Below are 7,979 nucleotides of genomic sequence, written 5' to 3'. Positions count from 1 at the left end.
ATCGAGACACTATGTGTCTCGACGAGACACCGCGGCTGGCAGAAATGCTGTCGTGGTCCCCCGAAGTCGTCTCGTCGAGACATGGGCTGTCCCGACGAGACATGCCTTTGTTTCGACGAGACCAAGCTCGTCTCGCCGAGACGAGGCGTGTTTCCAAAACTCTTTTTTTTTAAATGAAGATAATTAACCTATTCTAGCCTAATAAACCTGTGCAATGATATCTATGTTTAAATAAAAACTGAAAGTAAACAAATAAGTCCAAAATGAATTGATTAGCGAGATAATTTGATAAAAATTAAAAGAAATTATTAGAAGATTTGTTCAAAAATTGTACTCATCTTTGGGGTGCCTCCCAACAGCGCTCAATTTTAAAGTCTATAGAGCTTTAGACTGTCCTTCCCCCTCAGGGTGCTGGTGGTTGTCTCTCCCTTGGATTTGGTTCATTGTTAGGAGGCAGCTGTCCGGTAGCTCGCTTAGAGTTAATTTTAGCCAGTTGGCTAATCTGAGTCTCTAGGCCCTTGCAGAAGGCCTCATTGTTGGCTAGCCTACCTTCCATGGTTCCAAGGATCTTTACCATAGCATCGATCTTCTCCTCCATTCCACTCTTGGGCCTTTGCCCCTGATTCTGGTTCTGGTTCTGCTGAGGTGGTGGTGGAGCAAATCCTGGTGGTCCTAGAGCTGCTTGGTTATTGGACCAACTGAACCCAGGATGGTTTTGTCTCCACGGAGTGTTGTACGGTCCAAATTGCTTGATATAGTTCACCGACTCGATGACCATTGGGCAATCCGCGTTATTATGCCCGCCACTACAAAGCTCACATTTAGCCACTACTTCAGGTTTCTGAAACTGAGCTACCAGGAGATCCATCTTCTCCGTCAGTGCTGTGATCTGTGGGTTGGGCTCTGCAGATGTATTTGGGGCAGCTACTGCAAATACTCCCCTTCTTTGGCTTGGCTTCTCAATCTGCCAATGTGCACTCCTCTCGGCCAGCTCCTTTACCAGACTGTATGCTTGAGCTGTCGTCTTGTTGAACAAATTACCTCCTGCCGCGGCATCCAGGGAGGCCCTACTAGCAGAAGTGATGCCTGAATAGAACAAGTCCACAAGATGCTGCACCTCGAAACCGTGGTGGGGACACTTCCTCAACAACTTTTGGAATCTTTCCCATGCCAGATGTAGGTTCTCACTCTCAAACTGTCGAAATGACGTGATGTCACTCTTAAACTGTGCAGTTTTTGATGGCGGGAAGAACTTGGCCAGAAATGCGGCCATTGTCACTTCCCAATCAGTCAAAGAACCTGGTGCTAATGAGTTCAGCCAATCTGCATCATCATCCTTCAGAGAAAATCTGAACAGCTTCATGAAGACTTGTTCAGGCGCAACATCCTTATATTTGAAGGTGCCACAGTATTCCATAAATTTGTTGAGGTGTGCGTTGGGATCTTCGTGGTAATCCCCACCGAACTGACCCGAGTTCTAGATCATCTGTATCATTGCCGGTTTGATCTCAAAGGTAGTCGCCGTAATCGCAGGATCAAGGATGCTTGAGGTTGCAGCTGGCCTCTGAGCTTTGAGCAACTCCATAATAGACCTATCTGCCATTGGTTCCTCTTCACAAACTTCTTCTGGGATGTCTGTGTTGAAAGTCTCGGCCCTTTGTCTAAGCAAGGTTGCCTGACGTTCTTTTGACGGTCTATATCAGGATCAAACCGTAATGGAGAATGACTCCGAGAACGTCGGTTCATGGTATGCCAAACAAACAAACACCTATCAAAATTCAAACTAATCAAAATTAAAGTAGTCCCCGGCAACGGCGCCAAAAACTTGATGCTCGTAAAGTATATAGCAATAAATAGGACAAGTGTATCCTATCGCAACAAGTAATACAGTGCTTAAGCACGAGATCGAACCATAAGGACTACTATCCCAATTAGTTAAATTCAATGGATAATATGTTTATTCGGCTGGTTGAAGTAAAATTTTGTGCTTTAAACTAATAAAATAAATTCCTATCCTAAAAAAAAGCAGTAAACAGAACTAGCCGTAAGGTGGATTGTGGTCAATGATAGTTGCAATCCAGGTAGGGGAATCCATTGATTAATCCCTACGAATGTGGTAAAAGGGGTTCAGGTTTAAGCTTTATAAAGATTGAAGGTAATAGCCCTAGGTGAAAGACTAATATGATCAGTATTGTCTTTCCTATTCACATGCATTCGGGTGACGGCTTGATTAGGCATATACCCTAGGTCATGCAAAGCATTAGGTTTATTGACAATTAAGGCTAAAGTCGTAGCCCAGCCACAAAGCCTCATTCCTAGAGGTTTCTAGCGAAGTCGGATTTATGTAAATTCGGTAAAGATGATTCCATGGTCAAGAATCAATCTATCTAATATCTAGCTTGTGTCAGGGTTACAGGCATTAGGCGCAATATATACATAAACGCGCTAGTTGATCACTATCAATGCTCATTCTAGCAATTAATCATGTCCCTAACATCATCTAGGCATAAAGCATACATAATCCAATCAATTCAAAAAGCAATTCTTAAACCCTAAACCCTACCATTCATATCATCTTAATCAATCTCATCCCCATCCTAGATTGGATGGGGATTAGTTCATAGACAAACTAATCAGAATAAACATGTTATAGGGGATAAATGAAGACATTCTTGAATAAATGTAAAGAAGATTAAGGGTAAAGAAATTATAAACCTGTTTGTCTGATTACATGGTAAACAAGGTAGATCCTCCACCCTTTGAGCAGTTCTTCGAAAATAAACCTAAACTATGAGTGCAAAATTAAAACTCTACTTTGGTGTCTGCTCTCCAAATAATGAAAAACAAAAAGAACGAACCCCCTCTTTGTATGTTAAGCTGCCTATTTATAGCGATAGGCAGCAAACCTAGGTCTTAGAGGGGTAAAAAGGGCATTTCCCGCGTATTACAAGCCTCTAATTGGGCTAAAATTCGAGATTCCAGCTGGGGAGAGGCGTTTTTGCGCCTCTCCCGCCTCGTCTCGTCGAGACAGAGGCTGTCTCGCCGAGACAAGTGGCCGTCTCATCGAGACAGCCTAGTGTCTCGTCGAGACACTGCCTGTCTCGGCGATACAGGCCTGCGTCTCGACGAGACAGGCTTCCAAATGAGGTAATTCCACAGTTTTTCTTCACTTTGGTCCCTTGGCTCTCGAAATCCGCTCTAATGGTTCCTGATGAATCCCAAAAGTGCTCCGACGGTCCCTGAATTGTCCAAAATCGCCCCAAAAGGTTCGGATCTGGTTTGGGAAAACTCAAATACGCCTTCAAACACCTGAAAACACAGAAATTGCCATAAATACACGAGAGGACTTATTTCTACTAAAAGAGAAGAAAATGAATATAAAACTTAAAGAAAACGAAGCGAAACTGAACCAGAATCGGTCTAAAAACCCTATACAAATGGGAGCTATCAAGGAACTTCGAGCACTTGCTCGGTATGAACTTGATGTTGAGTAGCAATTGAGTCGGCATGTTCCTTTGGTTGAGAAACAGAGGCTTGCTTTTCCGGGTGCTCTCTTGGAGGAGACTCAGTGGGATTGGAGAAGAACTTAAACTGCATATCAGAGAGATTAGTGATTGGATCCCGTAGTGGTGAGTCATCCATAAGATCAATCACTGGGGATTTATGAGCCTTCTTTTTAAGTCTCCTTAATCTCTTAGTCTTTTGAGGAGAGGGGTCAGCAGGAATGGACTCAATTGAGTCAGTAGGTGAAGTTGCCCTTTGATCAGCATGATCCTTTGCTGTTGGCTCAGCTTCTTCTTGAACCTGCTCAGTGTTGGTTGTCTCATGTTGCTCAACATCTGTTGTCTCATGTTGCTCAACATCTACTGTCTCCTCAGCATCAAACTGACCTCCCAATTCTTCTTCATCTTGGTCAGTTGGATTTTTCTCAAGATCAATGCCATAACTTCGCACAAAATGAGAGTCTTCAGAGATTACGACATCAAGTGGAGGTGCATTGATAGGACTTAACCCAGAAGAGATCTTCTTCTTCTTTCTCAGTGGTTGCTCAGGAGTGTCCTCTTTTTCTTCTTCTTCCTCAGGCTCAGCTTGCCTTTTGAGGTTTGCTGCTGACTTAGGTCCAACCTGACCTTGTGCAACTTGAGGCTTTGTTCCTTTGGACACAAACTGAAGCTTTTTCGGTGGAGCATCAGCGTCCTTGGAAGAGCTTTGAACAGCTTTCCTCTTTGTCCTGCTTGTCAGCTTGAGCTTTCCTCTTTTTCTTTCCTTCTCTGGTCTGCATACCCTCTGCTTCCTGAACAGCGGCCCCTTTTCCTTTCTTAGAGACAATGGGTTGATCGTAAACCAAGCCGAATAGTGCAGCTGCAGTAATTTCAGTCCCCCAGACATTAATTTCCTCAACCAAATTCACCTGGTGATCTTTGAGGATTCTGGTAATGAGGGAGCCTAACCTAAGGGTTCTAGTACTTCTTTGAAAACCACCGATTAAAAAGACTGGCATGTTGATCGGCTGGTAGGTCAGCATGTGCCAGATGAAGCACTGCTCGAAGTTCGACGCTAAGGAAGTGGAGTTGACCTTTGGAAAGAGAAAGTTGGTCAGTATGTAATGGGCCATCTTTTGATTCTGACCCATGGAGGTACTCGAGATTTGCCCGACATGACCGGCAGGTTTGCAAAACTCAGCGGGATAATCAATTTTATCTTGGTCACCTGATTTTCTAAGTTTAGCTCCTTCGGTTTTTAGTTTTAGCAGTGAGGTGATGCTCGTAAAGTATATAGCATTTAATAGGACAAGTGTATCCTATCGCAACAAGTAATATTGTGCTAAGCACGAGATCGAACCACAAAGACTATTTGTTATAATTAGGAAATCTACCTAGAATGATCTAATTGTTTAGAGGGTTGGATAAAGATTTGGGTTTTTAATAACTAATTAATTGAATTAAAGGAAATAAACATAACAAAATAAAGTGAACAATTGACATGGTAGAAGGTGAATTAATGGATGGCACAATCTAGGCTGAGGAATCCTTTGATTAAATCCTAGGTATGGGTTTAGAGAGTTCAGATTTGTGTTTTACCAATGATTGAAGGTAATTGTCCTAAGTGAAAGACAAATTTGTACGGGATTTGTCTAACCTATTCACATGCATTCGGGTGACGGCTTGATTAGGCATATACCCTAGGTCATGCAAAGCATTAGGTTTATTGACAACTAAGGCTAAAGCCGTAGCCCAGCCACAAAGCCTCATTCCTAGTGGTCTCTAGCGAAGTCAGGTTAATACAAATTCGGTATAGATGATTCCGTGGTCAGGTTCTCATCTATCTATAATCCTATTTAATGTCAGGGTCACAGGCATTAGGCACATTATATACATAAACAGGCTAGTTAATCATTATCAATGTTCATTCTAGCATAAATCTTGTTCCTAAAAATCTAGGCATTAAGCTTGCATAAACTGATCAATCAAAGGTCCTAAATCCCTAATCACACATATTCAAACAATCAATTTAATCCCCATCCCAAATTGGATGGGGATTAATTCATAGACAAATTAATCATAGCAATAGGCATATATGAATAATGGAAAAAGCTTCAATTAAATATAAAAGGAAAAGATAAGAGGGAGAGATAGAAATCCAAAACCCGCTTTGCCGATTCCAATTACAGAAATAGAAGATGAAGAACTTCTCCCATCAATTGTTCTTGAAAGAAATAAAAAAATAGAAAAGAAATCTAATCTAGAAACAGGAAAATAAAACTGAAATAAAAGCTAAAAACCTACATTGTGGAGGAGAGAAAGCCCTAGCGGCTCTCCAATTTATTAAGTGGCTAATCCCCCCCTGGAAGATTAGGATTAGCTCCCTATTTATAGAGTTAGGGAGGAAACCTTAATGCCTCAAGGGTAAAATAGGCATTTACAAAGTGTTTAAATGGGCTTCTGGGCCCTGATCCGCGAATTTCAGCAAGGGGGAAGGCGTTGGTGCGCCTTGCCCCGCCTCGTCTCGTCGAGACAAGGAGTGTCTCGACGAGACGAGGGCCTATCTCGATGAGACATGTATTGTCTCGCCGAGATAGGTCCAAAAGGGGGCGATTTTGCTCCGGCTTTTATCTGTTTAGGTCTCTGGGCTTCCGAAAAGTACTCTAATGGTCCCTAATGAATCCCAAAATTGCTCTGACGGTCCCTGAATAATCCGAGAATGCTCCAATAGGCTTGGGTCTGGTTCGGAAATGCACGAAAGGTCCCTGAAAATCCATGAAAACACCAAAAATACCATAAATAAAGGAAATTACTAATTTTAACTAAAAAGTAATAAAACGATACTGAAATTAAATAGAAACAAAGGGAAAACAAACTAAATTAATCCTAAAAACCCTATATAAATGGGAGCTATCATGAGGCAAGGTAAGGAGGGTTGATGAAGATATCTTTCCCTTGAACCTTGGTGACCATGTAGTCCCTGTTGTCATCAGCGGCTCTTAGGTTAGTGTAGAACTCCTTCACTAACTCAGGGTAGGTGGCTTCTCGAGTCGAGAACAGCTCGGTCCAGCCGTTCTTTGAGATCCACTCACAGAAGGGTTGCTCAGCTTCCACAAATCCATTCGAGAACCAGCGGGAGTGGTCAACTTTATATCCCCTTACGCTGCTGTAAACTAGGGAGTAGGTACGTTCCATCGGTTTCTTTCCCTTATCCTGTTTTTTTGTTTCCCTTTCAAAGAGGTAGCTTGGTCAGCCTGGGTTTTCTTGCTCGGGGTAATGACCTTAGAGTGGTCACGCTGACCAGGTTCTTGAGACTTGGTGGGAGTCTCGATATATTCCTTCTGAGCAGGAGATGGAGGGTTTTCATCGGAGCGGTTATCGTCGTAACCGGCACCGGAGACATTCTGAGAATCGTTAGACATGATTCTTAGAGAATTTTGAGAAGTTTGGGATTTTTTGAAAAAGAGAGTATTTGAATACCAGAAATTTCTGAGCGTAAAGAGGTACAAGTGGGAATTCGTCCACTATTTATAGAGGTGTCGAGTTGATCTGAAGCATTGAGGTGGCCGTTTGACCTCGAGATACTCAATCGATAAAGATTCTGGCATTTATGACACAATCGGCGCATGTATTTTCTAATTATTGCGCTTACGTCATTCTAGGTGGCTATTTAATTCGCGTGTTTAGCATTAATTTGTGCAACGGATCTTTTACTCAGTGTTAAGAATTCTAAACGTTTAATGTTCTGAGTAGTCAGTTCTACGCAAAGGAATAATTCGTGTGCTTAGTAACTCAGTTTAAGATAACCACTCAACGTGTATATCTACTCAGCATGTAATAGATATTGATTTAGCATAAATGACTCAGCATGGTAATCAACTCAGCATGCATATATCACATATTACACTTGGAATTTATTGAAGAGGATTAAACATACCAATGGCTTCTCTAAGTATGTTGAATTGCTCACGAGCCAGTGGCTTTGTGAAGATATCAGCAAGCTGCTCATCCATTGGGACATAGGTCAGCTTGATCTCTCCCTTGAGTACATGATCTCTGATGAAGTGATGTCTTATGCTGACGTGCTTCATCCTGTTGTGCTGGATTGGGTTCTTTGATAGGTCAATGGCACTTTTGTTGTCACATTTGACTTCAATTGTTTTAGTATGAACACCATAATCTTCTAGCTGTTGCTTAATCCAGAGGACTTGAGCGACACAGCTTCCAGCAGCAATGTACTCAGCTTTAGTGGTTGACAGGGCTACTGACGACTGCCTCTTACTGAACCAAGACACAAGACAGCTTCCAAGGAAGTGACATCCTCCTGAGGTGATTTTTCATTCAAGCTTGTCTCGTCCGTAGTCAGCGTAAGTGTATCCAATGAGTGTAAAATCATAAGTGTTGGGATACCATAAACCTGCATTCACTGAGCCTTGCAAATATCTAAGGATTCTTTTTACAGCTATGTAATGAGATTCCTTAGGGTTAGATTGATAT

This window comes from Euphorbia lathyris, chromosome 9, assembly GCF_963576675.1.
Source record: "Euphorbia lathyris chromosome 9, ddEupLath1.1, whole genome shotgun sequence".
NCBI lineage: Eukaryota > Viridiplantae > Streptophyta > Magnoliopsida > Malpighiales > Euphorbiaceae > Euphorbia > Euphorbia lathyris.
The sequence above is the reverse complement of the archived record's forward strand: the minus strand, read 5'-3'. Positions refer to the sequence as shown.